This window comes from Lissotriton helveticus, chromosome 4_1 (genome assembly GCF_964261635.1).
Source record: "Lissotriton helveticus chromosome 4_1, aLisHel1.1, whole genome shotgun sequence".
In the NCBI taxonomy this organism is placed as follows: domain Eukaryota; kingdom Metazoa; phylum Chordata; class Amphibia; order Caudata; family Salamandridae; genus Lissotriton; species Lissotriton helveticus.
Genome location: NC_136063.1, coordinates 1771798747 through 1771823573, shown reverse-complemented (window position 1 = coordinate 1771823573; position 24827 = coordinate 1771798747).

The following is a 24827-nucleotide window of genomic DNA, read 5'->3' as shown; positions in this document are numbered from 1 at the left end:
TTTGTTCTTGTTCTACCCCATTCTTCATACATCATCCCTGTTCCCCTCTAATCACAGCCCTGACACACTGCCCTCACCCACCCGACATGGAGCAAGTCAGTGCACCGTCTCTTTGGTAAAGGCACAGGGCAGCAGCTCGATGCCTGGGCTGAGACACCACCCAACAATGGACATCTGGATTTCGCTGGCACTTTTGTAAAAATCGCGGCATTTTTTCAAAAGTGCCGATTTTGCGGGCACTTTTGTAAAAATTGCTGCATTTTTACAAATGTGCCGATTTCGCGGCAAACCGCGACATCACGTAATCCTGGAGGGTCTGGATACCCTTTACCTACACACACCACCCTTTAGGCCATCCAGTTTCAGCACAAAGCTCTACTGTCCAATCTGACTTTGAGAGCAGGCAGCACACTGACAGCTGCTCTGGCATCTCTCCTTGTGTTGATTTCTCCTCTCAGCTTGGGTCTACCCTGCCAGCGTGGGATCTCAACAGACACAGCGGACAAGAGGGCAGTTGGCATAGGCAAAGAGCCACCCTTGTTCTCCTGTGTCCCTCGGGCCTGTGGAGACCTGGGGGAGGCAGAAGACGGCAGATTAGACTTTCAAATGCAATTCAACCACCTCCTCTTACCTTAGGAGACCCAGGTGAGGTGCAGAATAAAGGGGAAGTGAGCACTGCCTCCAGTGACATCATAAAACGTGTTACCCATTTTCAACCGATAAAGGCTTCCTATGAAAACCATATACAACAAATATTTTTTTAAGAAATATGTCAACAGAGTTTTGCCATATAAAAGGTGATGCGGTCATCATAGGTCAACAGAGTTTTGCTATATGAAAGGTGATGCAGTCATCATAAGCCAACAGAGTTTTGCCATATAAAAGGTGATGCAGTCCTCATAAGTCAACAGAGTTTTGCCATATAAAAGGTGATGCGGTCATCATAGGTCAACAGAGTTTTGCCATATGAAAGGTGATGCAGTCCTCATAAGTCAACAGAGTTTTGCCATATAAAAGTTGATACGGTCATCATAAGTCAACAGAGTTTTGCCTTATAAAAGGTGATGCGGTCCTCATAAGTCAACAGACGTTGCCATATAAAAGGTGATGCGGTCATCATAAGTCAACAGAGTTTTGCCATATAAAAGGTGATGCGGTCATCATAAGTCAACAGAGTTTTGCCATATAAAAGGTGATGCGGTCATCATAAGTCAACAGAGTTTTGCAATATAAAGGGTGATGCAGTCGCAATGTGCTAGTGCAAGAGCAAGCTTTAAAAAGTAATAACAGATATCATTGCAAACCAAATTAACATAATTACAGTAATCAAGTTGTCATAATGTAATGCACCTAATTATAGTTTTCTTGCTATCAAGGGCACACTTTTATAGAGAGCATTCAAAACGAATATTAACCTATAAACTGTATTTCCTCAAGATATTCTCATGTGCTTAGTTTGGGTTCAAAATATGTCACATTATGAGACATGTTCAGTTTCGAATATTACTTATAATTGTGAGTTGTATAGTTCTAAGATGACCTCATAATACAACTGGGTACAATTACAGTTAGAAACACCGCATCCAAGGTCCAGTACTGAAATTCCTACTGTGACAACATTTCTGTGGTTAACTTTTGTGTAGAAAGAGCAAGTGCCAAAAGGCTTGTATCACTCTAACTCATGGGGTCGAGAAAAGTTCACCTTTAATCTTGGTCACATAGGTTGTATGGAGGCTCAATCAAGGAGAGAGAATGTACCCTTACGGCTACAGCAGTCGTGCTTGAATCTGGGGAACCTGGGGCCATATTATCAAGAAAGGACGATACATTATCGCCGCTTTTATCGGCTGGAAACTGCTGCAAAAGCGGTGATGATAGGCTTGATAATATGCCCTTGTGAATTCCCATAGAAGCCCAGGTTCTGGTGTTAACCTGGGCTTCAATGAGAATTCACAAGGGCATATTATCAAGCCCATTATCGCCGCTTTAGCGGCAATTTCCTGCAGATAAAAGCAGTGATAATGTATCGCTCTTTCTTGATAATATGGCCCCTGGTTCGTGTCTCGGCAAGTACACTCAACATCCTGTGATTATGGCAAATCACAGAATTAACATGTCCATCTGTAAAGAAACTGGTGCTCATGTAAACCGCTCTGATACCATTTGTCTCAAGTCTAATTCGCGCTATATAAAACTCTAAAAAAAAAAACATCAATATGGTCCTGGTCAGGAATTTGCTGTCACCCCAATCCTCTTATCTCTTGATTGGCACCATGACATATACAGGGAAATGCCCAAATGCCTTTTTGGGTTCTTTGTTTAGTATGAAAATATTTTCCTTCTTTTTATGTCAGTCTCAGTTTTTCGAGTAGTGGCATCAGCATTTTTCTGACGTCAGATGCCGAATTATACACTTTAATCTGGCCTGAAGTACCTGGTGCTAAAATTAAGATGTAAATAGATTTCTTTAGTAATTCATGCAGGCTCAAAAACAGACAAATTCGGTTCGCATTGATCGTCTCAAACATTTCGACTATTCTCAAATCCATTGTTCCAAAAGTAATTGATAGGCACACACACACACACACGATGTCAATGGTAATTGAAGAAGAAGCCTGCACATAGTTTGCCATGGTTCTTATTGCATTCAAAACTGATTCCATATAACAAATCTTCCGTTCTTATTAATTTTATTGTGTGGGTAAAACATTCCTCTTCCCACCCCAAATGAGGCTTAAAATTCCTTGCTCTGATGCATACCATCATCAGTTAAATCAAGCAGACTGATCTTATTAATCTAAGCAAAAGGGGGACCAGGCAGAGGTGATTTTACAGGATAGGCCAAAGAACGATAGGGCATATTATCAAGGACGGCGTTAAAATTATCGCCGGTTTAGCAGCAGAAAACTGCCACTAAAGTGGCGATAATGAGATTGATAATATGCCCTGGAGAATTCCAATAGAAGCCAATGTTCACACGAGAACATGGACTTATATTGGAATTCTTAAGGGCATATTATCAAGCCCATTATCGGCGCTTTAGCTGCAGTTTTCTGACGCTAAACCAGAGATCATTTTTAACGACGTCCTTGATAATATGCCACGTGATTTTTTGTGGTGTGTTCGAGTGTCTAACGCTGTAGTGCATGTTGCCAGTATCTGAATTTCCAAGGATGAGAGTTACAATTCTTAATTAGCATTGTTTTAAAATCTGTGCCTGTGGTTCCTCTGCTGGCAGGTGTGCCAGAAGACCACCTCTCTTCTCATGTGAATTGAGGCTATCCATAACAGAAGAGCAGCGACAGAGGTTAAGGAAATAAGCATCAAATAGCGGCAACCACGCGCTCAAGGTCAGCCTGCTTTGCAAGGGTGAATCGAGGCATGTGATCATTAAGACAACCACAGGTTTTTCTGTGGTGCTAGTGTGAAAAATTCCAGGTGAAATGGGAAGTCTCAACAAAGAAAGGACTTGAAAGGGCAAACTACACTAAAATAGTTTTTTTCTTTACCCTGGTAATGGCTTCATACTATCCATCAGATTTAAAGTTAAAAGGCAGAGCCAAACTGGAACAAACCTCCTCTATCTCACCCTTGGGCGCCTTTGTATCAGCACTATCAAGTCATGAAAGGGGGACTATAATTAAGATAGCATAAAGCACACCTACTTTCAGATGAGAATGTTCAACTCATCCTTCTTTTGATCTGTACCAATTTCCTACCCTTTAAATCAAATATCCAACTAATGATTACCTTCCTGCCTCATGCGCGTGAGCTTCATGATAACAGTCTCAGCAGGTCATCAAAAAGGTTGGCATTTCTTAATGTAGTAAAGTAGAGAAGTCAGTCATTATATTCTCCCACCCTCGTGCAGGCTAATTAGATTAAAGGTAGAAGATCAATCTAACTCTACAGCCTGTGAAAGATTAATTTCTTCAGCCCTCGGTGAATTAATTATTAGTGCAAAATCTTGCAGCAGCACAAGCCAATCTATACATTGCCTACTGTAAAAATGCGCAGTGGCAGAGAGTATACTGTAGGTATGGATTGTGAATCCTTTTCATATTAAATACAGTATTGTTAAAATAAAAGCTAACTTTGAGAAAAGGGTAACCTGTTAACCCAAGACTAAACAACAACCGATCGATGTTTTCAAACAGCAAACTGAAAAAATATGAATGTTTTTATTGAAATCTGCAACATATGCGTTGTTGAACATAATTTAGAAATAGAAAAATAATTCCATTTGTTTATTCATTAAACTTACATATTCTAAATGTTTTCTAGGGTACACCTTTTTGTAGCAACACAGAAACACAAAGGGGCATACTATCAAGACAGGCGATAAAATTATCGCCGCTTTAGCGGCAGAAAACTGCTGCTAAAACGGCGATAATGGGCTTGATAATGTGCTGTATGGTATTCTAATTGAAGCCCATGTTAGAAGTCCTTCACATCTAACATGGGCTTCAATTGGAATTCCACAGAGCATATTATCAAGCCCAATATCGCCGTTTTAGCGGCAGTTTTCTGCCGCTAAAGCGGCGATAATTTTATCGCCTGTCTTGATAACATGCCCCAAAATTATTTGTGGGCATAGAAACTAAAATTACAGCCTTCTATATCGGTAAATATGAGTAACAGAAGTTTGTCTTATGCTGCATCAATTCAGAGAAAATAGATAAATGCTGCAAGATGCGTCTTTTTGGTGACTGAGTGAAAGATTTGACATCTAATTTCCAGTGCCCAAGTATGGGTTGCACATTCATGCACGTTACAGACGCTATAACCTTACACTTTTAAAAGGGGTCTTCAGCAAGAAAAACATGAAAAATAGTGCCATATCTCTTTTAAAATACTGGTACCATGCCGGTATTATACACTCAAACAGAGTAGGTTCCAATTCCATTTAGAACAATCGAAACAAAGCGCAAGTTACATTTAAAAGGACAAAAACTAAATTAATCATAGTTTAACTTTTTTACTTTGAGGACCAATTTCTCCATAATATTTGTGGGACATAATATAGTTTAGTATGGTTGCTCATATGACATACGACTAAACTAGTTCCTCAACATTTTGGGCTCCTTTATCTTGGAAACCACAAATACCAGTTTTTCTGTGAGTGGGTATAAATAGGAGAACTTATCACTTGAGCGTTGCAATCATTAGAATATTGAATTTTGTTACTGATGGGTGTTAATTCTGCTCTATTTGATGATTAAAAATTCATGGCCTTTCATCTGAATCCTTCTAACGGCATTTTTGCAAGTAAAAACATGTGTATTGTAGTGTGCAGTGTGTTAGAACCAGGGTCTCTAGTTGGCAGGGGTATGCACCCTAGTCCAAGTAGGGACCACCGCTTCCGACCTGGTAGCTTGGTGCAGAGCAGCAAAGGCGTAACTTCAGAGGCAATGTGTAAAGTATTTGTGCAACACACAACGGCGATGACACAGTAAACACACTCACAAAAGGAACACCACACCAGTTTTGTATAAGAATAAGAATTTCTTTATCTAGAAATTATGCGAGAACCAAAAGCAGGTAAATCCAGCTCCAGGCAAGATCAATAACAAAAAGGATTCCAGTTTCCAAGCAAGATCAATAATCAATAAGAATGAATCCAGTTCCCAGGCATGATCAATAATAAAAAGGGTTCCAGTTTCCAAGCAAGATCAATAATCAATAAGAATGAATCCAGTTCCCAGGCCTGATCAAATCACCAAAAGCTCATGTGTGCCAAGGGCTCCTGCTGGTAATGGCTTTCTCACAGTGTCCTTGGATGTCCAAAGTTCCCTTGTAGCGTAATAAGTGTGCCTCTCATAGAAATGATGCTCCCAGCGTAGGAAGTGCGGCTGCCCAGGCGCTGCTGGTGATGCTAAAAAATGCCCCAGTGTCAATTACCAAGTAATTATGCCCCCGTAGGCCGGTCAGTGAAGGACGGTTCCCAGCCAAGCACAAAGCTCACACTCCAGGTACCCGGCCAACCTGCACCCCGCCCCCTCGCAGCAGCCTGGCTGCACTGAGGCTTTATCTGGGGTGGTGGGTGCAGGCGCGGGTGCGAGGCTCCTCTCCCCCTGGGGCCTCGGGCTCAGCAGGCGCTGCATGGGTGGGGGTCACGGCCACACAGCGCTCCTTTACCACAGCGCTTAACAGTGCCTCCAAGTCCAAGGCAACGACGGAGCCTCCTGCCACACAGCGCTTCGCTTCTCAGCGCTACACAGCGCGCTCCGGTCCCAGAGGCAGTGACCTCAGGGCCAGTTTCAGTCGGCTTGCGCCAGAAGCAGAGGCAATCACAGAGCCCTCGGGAGGATCACGGGGCAAGCAGTGCTGAGGGCAGGCACAGCGTTGCAGGGCAAATCTTGAGAGTGTTGTTGCTGTTCCAAAGGGCAGTCTTTAAAACGCTGTGGTCCAAGGACGGGTACTTTCCTTTAGCTTAAAAAGAGTGCAGTCCCAAAAAGGCAATCTTTAAAAGGTTGAAGACTCTTTAAAATGTGGTTCAAAGAAAAGTAGTTCCTTTGGGATGTTGTATAGACACTCTGATGGTGATGTTGCAGTCTCCTATGCAGGGCAGGATCAGCAGACAGTAGGGCAGCTCAGCAGGTTGTGGGTCAGCAGTTCCTTGGAGCAGTCAGCCTCCTTCCCAGAGGTAATCCTCTTGCGCAGCAGTCCTCACTCCAGCAGGGATTCTTCCAGGTCCAGCAGTGTAACAAGAATATGAGGCCAGGACCCTCCCTTATATATTCTACAGTCCAGGGGGTAGAAAGTGGTGGAAGTCTCTGGAAGGGTCTGGGGGCAGGGGCTTCTGGAAGAGTCCAGGGAGTTCTGGTATGTTCCCTGCCTTCCCTGACCTAGCTGTCACAGTGACGAGAGACAGGCCGTTAAGGCTACAGTGGGCAGCCCATCACAGCTCATCCCAGGGAAGAAGATGTGAATCACCACTCCCACCTCCCAACCCAGGCAGGCTATCAGTATGCAGAGGGGAGGGGGGAGTCTGCAGAGCCTAATCTAAGTGTAGGCAGGAAAAGGTCCCCTTTATAAAAGTGGGAACCCTAGCGTAGTAATGCCCAAACCCTATATATCATTGGAAAGGGTTCCCCGCCCGAGTCCAACAAGACCAAACATGACAGACTTATTAGGTCCCTGTCAGAAGTTATCCCGTAAGGGGAGGTTCCCAATGTTAGCCTATGGAGGATTAAGCCTTACTGCGGTACCAGTGGCTTGTGGCAGATATACCAGCCTCACAAGGTCTTAGGGGAGAGCACCTGCACCTCAGCACTGTTTAGCAGTGGTGAGGCGCCCAGAGTCCTAAGTCCAACAAAAGGTAAGGTAAAAATGGGAGGTAAAAGGGCAAAAAGGTAGGGGAAGACCACCCTAAGGCTGACAGGTCCAACACAGTGGCAGGTCAAAGTGCATCTTGGATTTGCCCTGGCATATTGCATTTTGTGCCGGTTTGCATTAAGGCAAACCGGAACTACTGCAAATGTGGGTAGATCATGGCCTGGGAACCTTTGCACCGTTGGTCATAAAGGCACAAAGAGTGACGTAGGTGAATCCTCACCCACAGGATGATGAACCCTACAAAGCTGGACCCTTATCCAGTCTTCCTCAGAATACTGTTGGAGTTACAAAAGGATAGAGATTGACTCACCCTGCCACAGTTATCATCTGAGACTTGCGAAGGACCTGAGGAGGTTGAACCTCCTTCCATATGAAATCCAAGTACAGAAAGATCTACAGGGATCACAAAGCTTCCTAATTGTGCACACTGGGACGCTGCTGTGCACAGTGTATGTCTTCTGATTCCTAAACATGTACAAATTGGCTAATCCCTAACAGGCGTATTTAAATTTTTATAAGGCCATAGTGCATGGTGTAGAAAATACACCCTTGGCATAGAGAATTAAAATTTGGCCTGAACTTTTTGCATGATCTCCCCATTTTTTTCAGCTGATGCTGCTATGTGTTTTTGACTTTGACTTTGTGCACTGGACTCTGTTAACCAGGCCCCAGCGCATGTGGTCTGACCCATAAAAAAATTCTAAACTGACAATTCTGCTTTTTGATATAGCTAAGTTACGTATATGTCCCTAGTATATTGTGCACATTGTGCCTAGAGACTGCAAGTTAAATGTTGCCAGTGGATTGCAGTACCTATTGTATCACCTACTGCAGTAGCAGTGCAGTCATGATTGCAGGCCTACTATTGTAGCCTGGCTGTGCAGTTTTAAAACTGCAAATTCTACCTCTCAAAGTAAACCCTTTTCACAGGCCAAAACTTTTTTTTTAAATACTAACATCCCAATGTAGTTTTTATGTGTGAGAAAGTGTTGTTCTCTTGACTGGATGCCCTGTTAGCCAAGCCCGGGATCTTAAAAAACTTCAAAGAGATCCACCCTGTCACAAACTAATATAGCTCACAACCTAGGCCAGACTCTCCCTTTCACTGCCTAGTGAGGATGACCCATTCCTAGTGGAAGGGACTTGTTCCAAGAACTGATTTAGAGTGACTAAGGAGGAAGGGTCTGTGTATTATCATCAGCATACGTCTGGGCTGCTAAACAGGCTCTGAACAGGAAAAGGAGGATCTACCATGTTGGCCTTCCGTAGTGAGGTGCAGTGTGGGATTGTTTACTGTATAGCAAGCAGGAACTGCTGAAACAGTGGACAGGGTTACTCTGTGGAATATTTTCCCTATTGGTCAGGGAGAGGCCAGGAGTCTCTCCCACCATGATTACTGCCAGGCACACATTTGGAACCCCTGTGTACCATCTTCAGAACACTTTTGGACGTGTCAAAAACAGAAGAAGGACTGCACCTGCTGTTGAGACCTATGACACATGAAAGGCCTGCCCTTCTTCCACATGTACTCCGGACAAAGAAGGGTTCAAGCTAAAGAGACACACTCAGCTGTAAGAATCCCCTTTCCTAAAGAGCCCAGCTAAGCAGCTCCAACTGAACTTGTTCTTGACCCTCCTGGTGGTTTCTCCTGGAATGAGCGTTTACCCCCAATTGCTGGTCCTGAAGTCCTGAGACTCTTGGCTGTGTCCAAGTGTACTCCTCCTAATATCCTGAATAACATGGGACTTGGTAACTTTGTGGTTCCAGAGACCTCCAAAGGACCAGGACAAACTTGCCAGGTTAATGCAATGAAGGTGCGTTTCGACTGGGCCAAAGATTCAGGTAGCTGTAAGCATGGGCGGATTTTGCGAATTGGCAATCCGCGAAATTGCGTATTTACGGATTTGAAATCCGCAAAATCCGCGAACTTTCGCGAATTTGCGGATTTTTAATTTTTTTTGTGTTCGCAAGGATTTCTGCCAGTTCGCGAGGATTTTGTACCAGTTCGCAAACGCAAACTTACTTTTCGGGTAGCAACGGTCGCGAACATGTTGTTTCTACATCTGGTTCATCACAGCACCCTCTGTTTCACCACTGCCACCCTCTGTTTCACCACTGCCACCCTCTGGCTCACCCATGCCACCCTCTGGCTCACCCATGCCACCCTCTAGTTCATCACTGTAGATTATGGGTGGAAAAGCACACCTGCCCTGCCTCAACTGACATAAATGAATTAGGGGCTGATTAATGTGTTTCTGAATTTGAACTTCCTGGCTGGAACCTGCTTCCTTATCTGTAATTTCTTTTTCTGAGCCTGCTGTGAGGGTCAGAGCAGGGTCATAGAATAGTTGCAAGTAGGCAACTGAACTCTGAAGGGGCCCCTCAGGAAGCACTACAGGGAATGGTTACTAATGATAAGATTGAACTTTTGCACCTGCTGAGTGCTTTCAGTTTTGCAAAAATCCAAATATCCAGCAGCATCCACAAAAAGTAATCCTTCCAGGCACTACAGGGAATGGTTACAAATGATAAGATTGAACTTTTGCACCTGCTGAGTGCTTCCAGGTCAAGATCCAAATCAAAGTGACCAGCACATGAAGAAAGCACTGAGAGGAGCCTGCTGGACAGGAACAGGAAGTTGGAGACTGTGGGGCACTTCCTTCCTCCCACCCCCCCCCCCCCCCCCCCAAAATGGACTCCTTGCAAAAAAAAGTGCAGGCAAATGTCAACCTGAGGAGTTATTCTGATAAAAATCATAATTTTCAGAGTTTATGCTGCCTGCTGGTGGATTTCTTGTGCGAAATTGCAAATTTTGCAATCTCGCAGTTGCGAGATTGTCGCTGCCCGCCGCATCTACGTTTTCGCAAGTGTTTACTCCCGCGAAATTGTATAGTATTCTAGTTGGCAAGTGCGACCAAGCAAAAAAATCCGCTTCGCACGGATTTACGAATTTTCTGTAAGTTCGCGAGAGTTCGCGGATTGCGAGCGGAACGGATTTTACGCCCATGCTTAGGTAGCTGCTTCTCAGAGTTCTTTGCAAAAGCAAATCCATTTCAGCTGAACTTTGCGGATATGTTATGCAGCCTCGTGAAGCCCTGTTCAACTACTGATAGGAGTCTGTCCCCACTGAATGTCATAAAGTGTCCACAAAGTGACTAAGTCAAAACTGAAAAATCTTCACCTGGCAAAGGCGCCAAAAGAATTCAGGCCAGCAAAGGACCTGGCTTGGGAATAAATTGTAAATTTCTCTCCTCCGAGCATTCTTGCTCAAAGTCAACAGATTTGCCGGGACCTCACAGGCAATTATTAGGTTTTGGCCACAGCCTCCTAACTTGCCCCACTGAGGATTTTTATTTCCCTTTCAGAGACTATGTCAGAAGGGAAAAGTTATGACTGGATGAACCTGATTTCTTTACTCAATCCGTGCTCCATTGTGGCCAGCATAAAAATTGTGTCTAGATCCTGGTCATGCACAACCAGAGGCCTGTGGTTGGTGCATGATGCTTTTGGTGCCATTTTTAAATGTAAACTTTGAAAATGTATATCTCCAGTTTTCCTTTTTAGTTCTTTATCACTATTATGTCATTTTGTTCATTAAATTATTTCATATTTGTTAGACCTGACAGCCACAGGGTGGTCTTCTCCAATCTTTTTGATTCCCTCCCTCCATTTGTCTCGTTTTTGCTGGCTTTAGGACTATGCACACTTTACCACTTCCAAACAGTATTAAAGTGCTTGTGTTCTCTCCCCTAAACATGGTAAAAAGGATTCGGCCACAATTGGCATGTTTAATTTACTTATAAATCCCGTATAATGTGGATTACATGTGCCCTGAGCCTGTATATTAAATTCTACTAGTGGACTGCAGCACTGATTGTGCCACCAACATAAGTAGCCTCTTAACCATGTCTTAGGCCTGCCATTGCAGGGGCTGTGTGTGCAGTTAACTGCCACTGCGGCTTGTCATTTAAAGCTACTTGCCAAACCATAAACCCCCCTATTATTACACATACGTCACCCCTAAGGTAGGCCCTAGTTAGCCCTAAGGGCAGGACATGTACTCTTAAGTTTTACATGTCCTGGTAGTCACAAACAGCTTGGTTAGGTTTTATTACTGTGAGGTCTACTCCTCTGTTACGGTAACATTGGGAATTCCTTAACACACTTTTAAGCTGTAATTCTTTATCATAAAGGAGAAGATGAATGTCTCATATCTTTGGAAGGGTAATAATAAATCCTCTCTACTGGTAAAGTTGGATTTAACATTACTATTTTAGAAATGGCACTTTCAGAAAGTGGACATTTCTCTACTCTTAGCTCTGTGTGCCTGTGCGGCCTTCCACTATTTCAAATCTGGGGTGGGTGACAGCTACACTTTGTACATTCCTTCTAGTCAGCCTCAAGCACAGGAAGGCTAGGTGTGTTTGAGTATCCATCTACATACATCTGCGTTCTGATCGTTCCTCCTGGATAGTAAAAGAAGGAAGGGCTGATACACTTCAAGGGCTGACCCCAATAGAAGGGCTGATTACCTCCTGCTGATAATTTGGAGGCAGGGCTAGGAAGAAAGGACCTACTGTATTTCAAATACCCCTCTTTGAAGCCACCCCGACTTAAGTATTGGGTCTCTGACCCTACCAAGGTAGTACACTTCTGGAATAGTGACCACTCTACCAGGAAAGAGAGTAACCACTGTGCCTCTGAAGGCCTACTTCTCTGCTGAAGCTGTTGGTTGCTGAACTCTCATCTTGCTTTTTTGTCCTCCTGCTGCCACACTCTCTCTCTCTCTACCTGTGTGAGAAGGACAGGACCGGTATCACTTGAACCCAGTGTGACTCAAAGGGCTTGCTGGCTTGCCTCCTGTTGTCTAAGTCTCTGGGACTCAAAATATTGAAAAGTCTATTTTTCCAACCCTTGGGCTCATCTGCTGGTGAGTCTGTCTTGTCAAGAGGTTCCACCACAGTCCTGGAGCTTCGGACGTGGACGTAGGGGTCCACATCATGTTATCAACATACTGTCTGCTGCAGCTGGAATTGGATTGAAGCATCACATTCTGAGCCGCTACATTGCACTCAGAACTGCTGCACTCCATGACTGATTCTTTGCTCATGACCTTGTTACATCGCCGCTGCTTTATTGGGGATCAACCAAGAACAGTTCGCTGCACCCCACCTGTTTCGACTTGAACCTAGGATCAATGTACATTTGTTCAGTGGGAATAAGTGGGTAGCTGTATCTAGCCCGCACTCCCTCTCGGTTGGACTGAACTCTTGCCTTTGTTTCAGTCCAGTGTGAACAGTTAATCCTCCAAACACTATTTCTTTCTAAGCTCCACTTTGACATTTATTCCTTCAAAACTCATATCTCAGCTCCTACATATTGGGTTCTGTCATTTTTGCCTTGTTTTATTTATGTTCCAAACCGTTGTGAGCCATTTTTGTGGTTTTTCACTGTTTTATGGTTTTACTGTTTAAGTGTTGCACAAATACTTTACACACTTAAGTTAAGCCTGACTGCTCTGTGGCAAGCTATCGAGGAAGCGCACAGGATAATTTAGGTTGCGTAGTAACTTATCCTAACTAGGATTGTGTCACCTGCTTGGACAGGGTGCATACTCTGCCAACCTGAAACACCATTTGTGACAATATTTTTATATGTTGGAGTGGGATTTGCATTGTGTTATCCTGGCATCTTTAAATGTTTTTCACATTTTGTAAGTTGAGGCTGTCTGCTCAGTGCCAAAGCTACCAAGGGTTGTACTCGGGTTGAATGACTGAAATATCTCCTGGAGAATAGTGACATTATTACTTGTTGGTGGACTACCATCCACCCCAAGTAATAAACCACTTTCTCAAAGCCATTCACTACAGTGGTAGTGCAAACATGGCTAAGGGTATCTTGTGCAGCCTGACTGCAACTGTGGAAAACCTGTAGTGTGACCTGTTAAAATAAGACCCTCCATTTTAAACTTTAGTAAGTAATTACTACATAGGCCTTGTATCCCACAAGCAAAGGTGCATTGTATTTAAACATTGGAAATGTAGAAAGTTAATGTTACCATGTCCCTATAGTGACACGGCCCTAAATCAATATATACTTTAGCAACCCTAGCTGTCTTATGTAGAAAATCAGAGTACAGATTAAAATTCTAATATTGTATGTCTTCAATGAGACCAGCTAGCAGGGTAATTAAGCAAATATATTCATTGTTGTTAAACAATAAGTCAATAATAAAGTCAGGTTTTTAATAAATGTTAAGGAAATGTAACTATATAAAAGTTATCTTTTCTCAATCTGTGATTCCTGGGGGCTAGTTTGTAGTAACTCTCCAGCTTCTCCTTGCCTGTGCTCAGCCCAGAAAGAAGTGTGAAAGGTTTGAAATTACTCCCAAGAGCACATTATAGGCTGACCTGAATTAGCAAGGATGATTCTTCTGAGCGCAACAGAAAATGCAGGGTAGGAGCTGTGTCTCTTCTTTTCCAAATATTACATGATAGGTCTGTCTGCTGCACATGATAATATTTTGTGCCCATCAAATGAAGCAAGGAGGATGTCAGGGCATCCCCATGTGCATTCCCCGCCTGGTTGCTGAAGAACCTTGCTTTTGTCCTATCAGACCCCTGTCTCTGGATTTGTTGTGTGTACAGGGTCTGCTTCCAACTGAATGTTAATGTTACATGTGGAGATCACTAGGATTGTCTTAATATTCTCTGCCTTCACACCTTCACCCTCAGAACCAAAGTTTAAAGATCTACGCCATCTTGGACTTGCCCTGACATATTGAATTTTGGGCGTGTTTGCAGTTAGGCAAACATGAACTACTGCAAAAGTGGGTAGATCAGGGCCTGGGAACCTTTGCACCATTGTTCATAAAAGAGCAAGGAGTGCCTTAGGTGATCCTCACCCACAGGATGATGAACCCTGCAAAGGTCGACCCTCACCCAGTCTTCCTCAGAGCACTGTTGGACTTACAAAAGGATAGAGATGGACTTGCCCTTCTATACGTATCATCTGAGACCTGCGAAGGACCTGAGGAGGTTGAAGCCACTTTTTTCATGAAACCCAAGGACAGGAAGATCTACAAAGATCATAAAGCTGATCCCCTAGGTGGCACAGGAACATCAAAAAGTTGAAGAAGACATTCCTGTGAAGAATCCTCGCTGACCAGCAGCAAATTGACTTTGCTGTTACCCTATGCCTGACCAGGTTAAAATCTCGAAGTACTCCCCTTGAGGTCCTGGGGACCCCAGAAGTGTATTTGTGTGCTTGTTTGGATACCAAAGAAGTTTGGGAAGCTTTTCAAAATGTTTGCCCCAGATCTCCAGAACTAAAATGGAACAGACAGCGAAAAGAATTCAGACTAGCTGTTCCATGTCATCTGATTGGATTTACAGTTTTTTTCGCATGCCGAAGCATTGTTCCTCAGAAATACAACGAAGTCCCTATTACAGACTGGGACTTAAAACATTTTTTGAACTCCCCTACTCCAGACCGCAGCAGGGCCAACCTACTTGGTGTATCCAACCTGTGTTACATCACAGTCAACCTTGGATCACCCCTGGGTCTTGGTATACACTGACCACTGACTACTTACTGGGGCCTTGCAACTTTAGGAGCTATTTGCATTTACATTTTTAAAACTTCATATCCATCCCCCTTAATGGATTTTTGCAGTTTTGGTGTCCTTTTGTTTATTGAATTTTACTCATTTTGTGTAAATTAGAGTGGAATTTGTATTGTGTCTCGTTTTCAAATGTTTTGGTTTTTCTAAATGCTTAACACATTTTCCTTACCTTAAACCTTTCTGCACTGTGAGATGGCTACCAGGGGTGGAGCTCAGGTTTAAATTATTGAAACCTTTGACTGGACCTAACAGGATAATGACTTTATGACTTGTGGTGGACACACTCCACATTAACTAATAAATCAATTTTTCAACAGCAGTCCCTGCCTTTTGTGTTAGTAGCCTGTGTTAGTGGATTTGCAATGACGATATGTGTGCAGTGACTTATTGATTAATAAAAAATACTTTACAGGAATCAAAAGAATGTGTACAGTGTAGAGTTAGCAATGTGCTACATATGTACAAAGATATATAGAAAAGGAAATATATGTGCATATGGGGTATGTGGCAATCTTGCTGTGTATTCCTTTTGCCATCTGCACTGCAAAAATACATATCACATCCGTTATAGGTGACTTTATGTCAGGGATTGGGTCAAGGAGAAGTTGTATGGTGGGCACCCTGTAAAGAAAAAAAACTGGAGGGCCATGGGGGACCCTCTGTCCCTTTGTATAAAGTTTACCACAGGCCAGAAGCTTATGTTCCATGCCACCAACAAAGAAAAAAGGCTGCTGTTCCAAAACAGCACAGAAGAAAGGCAACCAGAAATAAAGATATGGATTAATGGGGAGAGTGCGTCTGTGTGCTCCACACCAGGGGTAGCTCCTCCTCTATGGCGGTGGAGTGTCACCCCACTGCCTGCAGAGGAAAACAAAAAATAAAGTGATCTTAATGCAGAATATTTTATTTTTTGACCTGTGGCTGAGTCTTGGGGGCAGGGCCACATCACAGCAGCAGGAGTTGAGAAGTCGTGGGCTCTGCTGTCAGTGTGCATGACTATTTGACCGGGCCGTCTTAGGATGGCCAAACTGTCATGCAGACTGACATCTCTCCAACCCAGCTCTGTTGCTGGGTGGAGAGATCAGCAGGCACAGGCTCACAGCTCCTGATGGAGTGCGAAACAAACCAGCGACGCCCAATTCTGACACTGTTCTCATGGCGAGAGCAGCCTCTGGATTGGCCTCAGTGGAAGCTGGGAGCTTCAGCTTGTGCCCATAGAGAAGACCGGTGAGCAGAGTGGGGAGCAGAGGTAATTTATTTATTTTTAAGCCCCCGCGCACTGCCCCCCTGCGATGCACCCCCCGCCCAGCCCACCACATTTCCTGTACACCCGCTGCTACAGCTAAACACGGTGAAATGAAAATCTAAATACAGATTGGGAGGTAAACTGATATATAGATATAAATATAGTACATGTGCAAATTTAGGAGTGTGTATACAGTAGAGCTATGCTCTTTTCTCTATAATTGCCAGATAGTGAAAGCTATTTTTTGCATCTTCAAATGTTCATAACTAATATTTCCATGACATTGTATTTTGTACTTAGAATATAAAGATTTGTGTGCATTTTATTATAATGGGTATGGTTAGAATTCTTCCAGGTTTAGATAGAATAGGTGCATAGGACAAATCACAGTACATACATCGAACAATTTCTTTAACAAATCCATACATTAAAATATACATTGCAACACTCAAGTCAAACTTTCCATTTGCACTGTTCATCCAATGACTCCGAAATCTCTGTCAAAATAGAATATAGTGGACATCCGTCACAGCAAGCTAGATTTTTTTTTTCGCCCAGGAAAAAAATATCTTTTTTAGACAGAATGACAAACAAATGCAAAAATGACGCTCATCTATAACAGTCCCTTTTGTCATTCACTGCCTGCAATCCATTACGGTACCTGATAATTTCCCAAGGCCGAACTGACAATGAATAAGTTGTTCTATAAATGTATTTGGAGCAAAACAGACGCAACTAAACAATCAAGCATGTCTATGAAGATGAAAATGCAGGGTTAAAAGCCATACATTCTAATCTATGAATTGGATAGAAGAATGTCCAGCATTATTCTTGAATTCATGGGCGCTTTCTAAGCGAATGTAATGCTTTCAACTTCAAATAGGTTACATTGTATGATGCTTAAACAAAAGTGACAATAAAATGGACACGTGTATAGCCTTAATGGCTTTCCATTAACCTGTAATTGGGAATCAATTGAAATACTTTTCCTCATTTGCATTATATTTACTGTCTATACAGTTATGAGTATGAACCCCAGTGAGATGTATGTGCTCCATTTTCTTCTGCAGTTTTGTAGATAGGCACATTCCTATCCTTTCACAAACATCAACAATTGAACCACTGATGTGCAAGAGAGGCAATACGCAGAGACTCTTATGTTTTTTATAAGGGTGGGCATAACTAGCATAATTCTCTCTAGTGTAATTACTCGAAATTACCGCAAACGTACTCGCCGTTATTGGATATTATTTGTGAAGCATCAACCAGCATTTAGTGCCATCTTCGAGCAAAGTGCACCATCACATCTAAAATTGACCAGAGGATGCATTTTTTTGTGCTAAGAAAATAGCACTAAATGCAATAGGACACGAACAGCAGTAGCCAGAAGCCTCTTGCTCTCTCATAGTTCATTGTTCCTGCGCTCCTAAGGTAGGCTTTTTGCCCCAAATTACTCAAGCTGGCGTAATTGCATAATTCAGTAATTTACTTACTTACTGAAATTACTCTTATCACTCCAGCGTAAATCGCATTTCATCCAGGTCTAGTTTTTGTACAACCCAAAGTCCGATTTACTTCTGGAAAAATTTGGTATATTCTTCTTTCAAGTATTCATTATTTAAGAAGACACAGTATAATCACGAGTACATTCTATATGTAAATTTGGTAAACAACCTATTTGTACATTAAGCATATGTATTTCCACTACGAGTGAGCAAATGTTGGAGTTCCCAGGAGTGTTCCAGAGTATTGTCCTCCAACGGGCGATGCACATTAGGTGACCAACTACAAATAAGTAACTTTCTATATATCCACAAGTATGTACAAATACATTATCCACTTCTACAGAGACATAATATCCATCTACATGGCTCTAATGTAAGTAATGCAGTGTAAGAAATGCAAATATCCGTCCAATTTTCTTAAAATGCATCTAGAAAAGGCATTGTTTTATATTAATTGTGTTCCTAAAGACCGCAAAAGTTACCATAAAAACTATACATGTTCTCAAACCCTGTACAATTAGGGTTAGAAGAACCCACGTGGCATTAGTTCACATTACACATTAAAAACCTTACACATCTCAATGGGATCTACAAAATAAATTTCTTTAAGGGACTTGCTGGTAGATGGGTTCAATGCACGGCGGATTGAGAATAGATGAGTTTTCAAATTTTTCCTGGAAGGCGAGGTGGTTGGCTGTGCTGTAGACAGACAGAAGTAGCATTTACCAGAGGCAGACTGGACAGCAAAGTATGTTTTGCTGTTTAGGCAGCAGCCTGTGGAAAACGTATTTTAATTTTTCGGCAGAAGCTAGTAAGGTTCAATGGGGAGAGATTGTTTTATAGCATGTTTCAATTGGTACAGTGTAGGCAGGAGCTTTTGGCCATTCACTACAATTCTGGGTGCTTCTAGTGGCATGATGGCAAAGATACACCATCAAAGAAGAAGATCTTCATGGAGTAATTCATCAGAGGTCATTATGAACAAAAACAATATTTTTTAATCAATGGATAATACTAGGATATTGATTTTGGAACTGGGCATACTGAACCACCATGAAAAGTGTTCTGACAAGTGGAGGTGGTTGCTGTCATTGACTAGTAGTTCATTTTGGTCTCAGAGAAAAGACCACATAAACATTATTCAACAATGTAGTTTAGGATCATAACACTGGGGAGCAAAGAATAACATCGAGCAGTGTGTAAACTTTTGCCTGAGCTCCAAATATTGCATTTGCACCGTTGTTTCCCTGGTAGCTTCCCTGTCTCTCTTACCCCAGGAATGGGCCATTGAGGGAATGTAGCAATGGTATGGTGACTGATTGCTGGGGCAAAAGTGGATCTGGTGGTCTGCTGCAAACTTTACCTTTGAGACAGATCATAACAAAATGCTCCTCAAAGAGAAAATCTTGGCCAGCCTGTGAGGGGGTGGATACTGCAGGTCATGGCGAGTGCACGCTCTTGAGCACAATATCACCCAGCCAGTCCCAACTAAACTGGAGCCTGCAAGAGATATTGGACAGCTGTCCTTGGAACTTGGGGGAAAAACCCGGGGAAGCAAGGTGGCAGGTCCGACCTAAAAGGTGTGGACTAAGCTTTGATTATTATATGGATTTGAGTCATTGTGTGATGACAATAACTCTGCACAAGAATGGAAATGTCATAAAAACTAGTTAGGAGGGTTAAAAAAGGCTTTGTAACCCGCTTAGGCAGGAAGAAGGATGTAGGTGAGGATGATGAACCCATAATTACTGCTGAAGGGTTGGTAAGAAAATAAGGGGACATGCTGTCTGCTCTAGAATCCATTCTACAGAAATGGACAAAGATAAAAAAGCATCAGTGGTTTTGGAAGAGCACCTACAGGAAGTGAGAGCTAACATGAGAGAGATAGAGGCATCTGGGAGAGAGGTGGGCTCCTGGATACAGCAGGGAACAAGTCAAGTGTTCATTCTGGAGATGTTCTGCAGACTCCAGTCCACGTTTCAAGGTAGAGTGGCTGAGGATCTGTGGATGTTAGATAATCAAGTTGAGGCATTAGAAAATGCCTCAACTTGAGCACTTAGCTCACATTAGGGTCTTGCAATTTCGTTTTATACTGTTGGATCAGCATACCCTGGGGAAAATGGAGAACCCATTTGGAGGGGGCACCTCACTTAATCTGAGTATTCAGCACACGTGGTGCTTAAAAAGGCATATAGACCCCCCTCCAGCTGCTGTCCCCAATCAGATGGCTGTGGTAGGATCACCACTATCACAGCTCCCAGAAATCCAGAATTGCAAGACCCCATTTTGAAACAAGCTGTTTCTCTGAAACATACATTGAAAACGGAAGAAAACATATTCTACTGTTTCAGCATCCCAGCTCATTGACACAAACTAGCTGAAAAGAGTTGCATATTGTGTGAAAGTAATTTCTGGCAATGGTTCTGGTGCCTACCACGACTTAAAGTAGTGCGGAATCAGGGATGTAACTCAGGCCTCTGAGGCCCTTGTTGAGCTGGGGGCCTCCAACCGTTCAGGGGTGCCCCACGGATCCCAAGTTCAATTAATATCTGTGTAATATGGTAGTCTCAGGGGCACCTTCATCACAATGGCGAGTCTTAGGTCTTCAATAAAACTGAAATGCCTTTGTTTTCGCAGAGTCTATTTGACCTTCCTTAATTACTGTTGAGTTAGAAGAAAGAAGTGGAATTTGTTTGCGTTATGTTAAGGTATTGATTCCCACCTCCAGACTTTTCTGCGCTCAATACCACCCACCCTCTAAAATACCCGAATGGGGCATTTGACGTATAGGAATTCCTTTGTGCATGTTTATGTTAGACATTATGGGGCCGATTGCACTGTCGTTCAAAAAGGCTCCGAATCCCATTCGGGTCTGCCAAATCTGATGTGGAACCCGTCTTTCTGACCGATTCGGAAAGGTTTCCGAATGACTGATTATGATGTTCGGAAAGCGTTTGGACTTTCCGAGTCGGTTTCGGATGGCGTTCGGAAGAACCGAGGCGTTCGGTGCCAACTCGCACAGGTCTACGGACCGCATTTCCAACTGAGCGATTACGATGTTGGACTCAGACAACCTCTCTGAATCGGTCTGTCCAACACAGATCAGCAGTCAGAATCGGACTTTGAGGGCCCGTGGCAGGCTCTCCTTCACCCGGAGCCTTCCGAATGGGCCTGTGGAGGTACCCTAGGGACCGCCGTTTCAGACCATGCGCAGTGTGGCAGGCCCCAAGTGGCGCCCGCCACAGGTTGCACAATTTTCCCCACCCACCCCTTTCTTCAATGGGAGCCTGTGTATTCGGACGGAAAACAGGTTCCAATTGAAGTCAATGGGAGTCCAAATGGTATCCGAATGGTATCCGGGACCATCGTAATGGGACGGTCGGACTCCCCGAATCCGATTAGGTCAGAAACCATTCCAAGACTGAAAGGTGTGAGGTTTCTCATGTCATATCTAGGGTGTGGTGAGTAACAGGGAGGGTGTTATTTACCTACCACCACCAATCTTCCTTCTCTTTGGCAGCCTTTTCTTCATTCTATAGGATTTTGTTTGGTAGGATTCCAGGATAAAAGCACAATCCCCCTGTTAGGTCCCTGGGGCTGGGCAACTGGACGTTTGCTTGGTAATGCTCCGCCCCTGTGTATAAGTTATTTTTCTGGACGAAGGCGTTCAGTGTTGGGGTGAACAGACTTAGAGAAAATAGCACCTGAATGGCCATAGTTTAGGTACTCAGTAGCTAATCTGGCGGGTGGTCAGCATACGTCCTATCATGGCTGACTGCCTATGAATCAATCACCTGTAAGATAACCCATTACATAGCCTACATTAAAAACAGCAATATTTCTCCAACAGTAATTGTATGGTCTCATTTTGTTTTCCTGTGGTCCTTTTCTCTGAGTGGTCAGTGCATAAATTGAACCATGACAGCAGGTGTGGGTGCAGGTTATGTGATATCAGTGCTATGATTGTGTATATTATTGTTTATCACCATTACAACTTAAAGAAAACCATGAAATAAAATATACCAACTTTATAATAATTGGAGGGTCCCTTTCTAATCTTTTGTTTTATTACGTTGTACATAATTGTTCTTGGGTGATAAACACCAATTAATTCAGGGCATATTGACCTTTTGTAAAATCTCAATACAACATGCAAGTAAATTGGAAAATAGACTCCAGAGACGCCAACCTGTCATCTGATGGGTATTATCTATATCGCATTCAAAATATTTTCAGTCACTCAAAAAATGTTTTCAATACCAGGGCGATTCGAAGTTTTAGACAAGATCAACACTGCGGTAAAGGTTTCTCAGCCCTAACCCGAAAAATATACGAAACTAAAAGTAATGGGGAAGGAAGTGCCAAAACTTCACACACTGTAACTCCTACCAACACGTTTCTGCATTTCTTGCATAAAAAATGGCTCATGAATATTCTTCCCGCGTCCATGGAAATTGGATACTTTCCCGCTCTACTGAAACACCTCATAGCTACTTTGTTAAATCAGTATGCCCTAAAAGAGTTTATGCTTTGGGTTGTACTCATAAAAATGTATCTTTTAATGTACATTTTTCTCTACTTTGTAATGGAAATATCACAATCACAATCAAATTTTAAATCATCGTACAAAGTACAAGTATAATTTTATACATCAGCATGACGTGCACAGCACCAGATGTATTTTCTTACAAAAATAGCCTTTGGAAAAGACAAGTTATCCTTGAAAGAATGCCTGGTGACGGCAGGTGAGTGAGTGTTGTTTAGCGTGACGCAAAGTCAACCAAAAGATATATAAATTATTCCAAAATGAGTCAAGATTCAAGATTCAAAAATACTTTATTCGGTTAAAAAAGCAAGATAACCATGAAAGTAGCATGACAAATACAGTTTACAAGAGGTAGAATAAGCTTATTTTAAAAACACAAAAGGAAAAGAAAGCATCAAAGTATAATTCATATATACAATAAAAAACGATCAGTCCGTTTGAATTAATTTACGGCACTTAAAAACCAATTTTAAAAATTCTGCAATTGAGGCAACCATAAAAACAGTTTCCATTTTCTGGCACTCTGTAAACGCTAGGCGGCATCTATATACATTTAAATCCTTGAGGATAGGGATGATAAGATTCTTTCGAGGAAGAGTGTAAAATTTACAAAAAAATAATATGTGTATATCTGATTGATGGGATACTTCATCACATGGACAAAGGCATAGATCCTTCGACCAACAATTCATCAAGGGGAAAGATAATGTCCTAAAAACAATATTCAGTCTAAAACGGGTCAAAAGGTAACGTTCATGGTTGGACATGTACAATGAGAGATATGGCTGCAGTTTCTCTCCACATAGAATGTCCTGGTGGGCAGAAACAGTCTTTTTTCTCGCCTCTTCTATATATCTCATTTCCTTGAGGTACACCATACATAGATTTTTCAAATCCCTTCTAGATATATATTCCATGGATTGTGGGTCCTCAAAGTATTGGGGGCAATTTATTTTCCCAAGAAATTTTTTGACGAAGCCTATCCATTTAAAGTTACTAATATTGTCCAATGCCATGATGTCCTTTAGAATGACCCAATTGACAGCACATTCCTCGTTTGTCCAAACCCTATGCCAAAGAAGAACTGGCTGAATTTTAATAGTATCTGTAATGTAGGGTATACCCAATTCAGCATGGCATATCATCGTTGCAGTACTTTGAGGTACGGACAAAATGTGACATAAGAACTTGTTTTCCATGGTTTGAATCACGTTAACATTTGAATACCCCCATAATCCAGCACCATAAGTGGCTACAGATATACAGGTTGCATTATAAACAGTTAAAATCTCCTTTATGGGTTTTTTACCTAATTTTTTCATAAAGCATTTTAGGGCCATAATAGTCTTAGAAAATAGCAGAGATCTCGCATAAATTGCTGTAGTCCAAGAGCCTCCTTCATGGAACAATATCCCCAAATACGGGAAGGTAGGGGTCCTTTCTAAGGGATTGGTATTTATAAAGATTGGCTTCAAATGCTTGCTTGTTCTGGACCCACAGAACATAGATAAAGTTTTAGAACAGTTAATTTTCAAATCTAAACCAAGCATAAAGGTATTAAAGGCTGTAACCAAAGTTTGTAAAGCCATTGGTGTGCGTGCCATCAGAACGGCATCATCAGCGTACATCAGAGCAGGGACAGGCCTACCTCTCACCATAGGCATGTCTCTGCCCTCCTGCACGAGATGCTTCTCCATTCCATTTATATACAACAGGAATAAAAAGGGGGCTAGGACGCACCCTTGGCGCACACCCCGACCAATCCCAAATTGTCTACTGCATTCACCATTGTTCCCGTATCTGACAATAGCAGTGGCCCCAGAATAAAGCTCTCTCAGAAAACATATAATGGCATTGTCTACCCCCAATTCGGCCATAATTGACCATAATTTGGTGTGCGACACACAGTCGAAAGCTGATGGTAAATCAACAAAAGTGAGGTATAGACGTTGTTTTTTAACCTTTATATATTTCTGTTGCAAGGTGAAAAGATTCAAACCTTGCTCTATGGTCCCCAAACCCTTTTGGAACCCAAATTGGAAATCACTTAACACCCCATTATCCTCAGCCCAGCTCTGTAGTTTTGCTAAAATCACTCTCCCCAAAATTTTTATAGAGGAGTCCAATAATGAAATTGGCCTATAGCAAGTACAGCTTAGCCTGTCCCCTTTCTTAAAAATTGGGACAATTACCGATGTAAACCAAGTAGGAATTGGGCTATTTACCAAGGCGGCATTAAAAAGCTGAACCAGCAATGGCCCCCATAATTCGATGTTAGCTTTATAGAGGTCAGCTGGTATGCCGTCTGGCCCTGCTGCCTTGCCCCCCTTAGTCGCCTTCAGACTTGCTATAACTTCTGGAAGGGTTACAGTCAAAGTTCTGGTAGTATCTAACTTTAACATCCCCGCATCCTGGCCTGTGTCAGGGGTTGGTTCCACAGCCTTATAAAGGGAAGAAAAATGAGCCACCCACTCGTCTTCTGTGATAGCAATTTCTAAGCGTGCTTTTTGTTCATATAAAAGGGGGGTATTAATAACCCTCCAAAAAGCAGCCGGATCCTTTGATTTT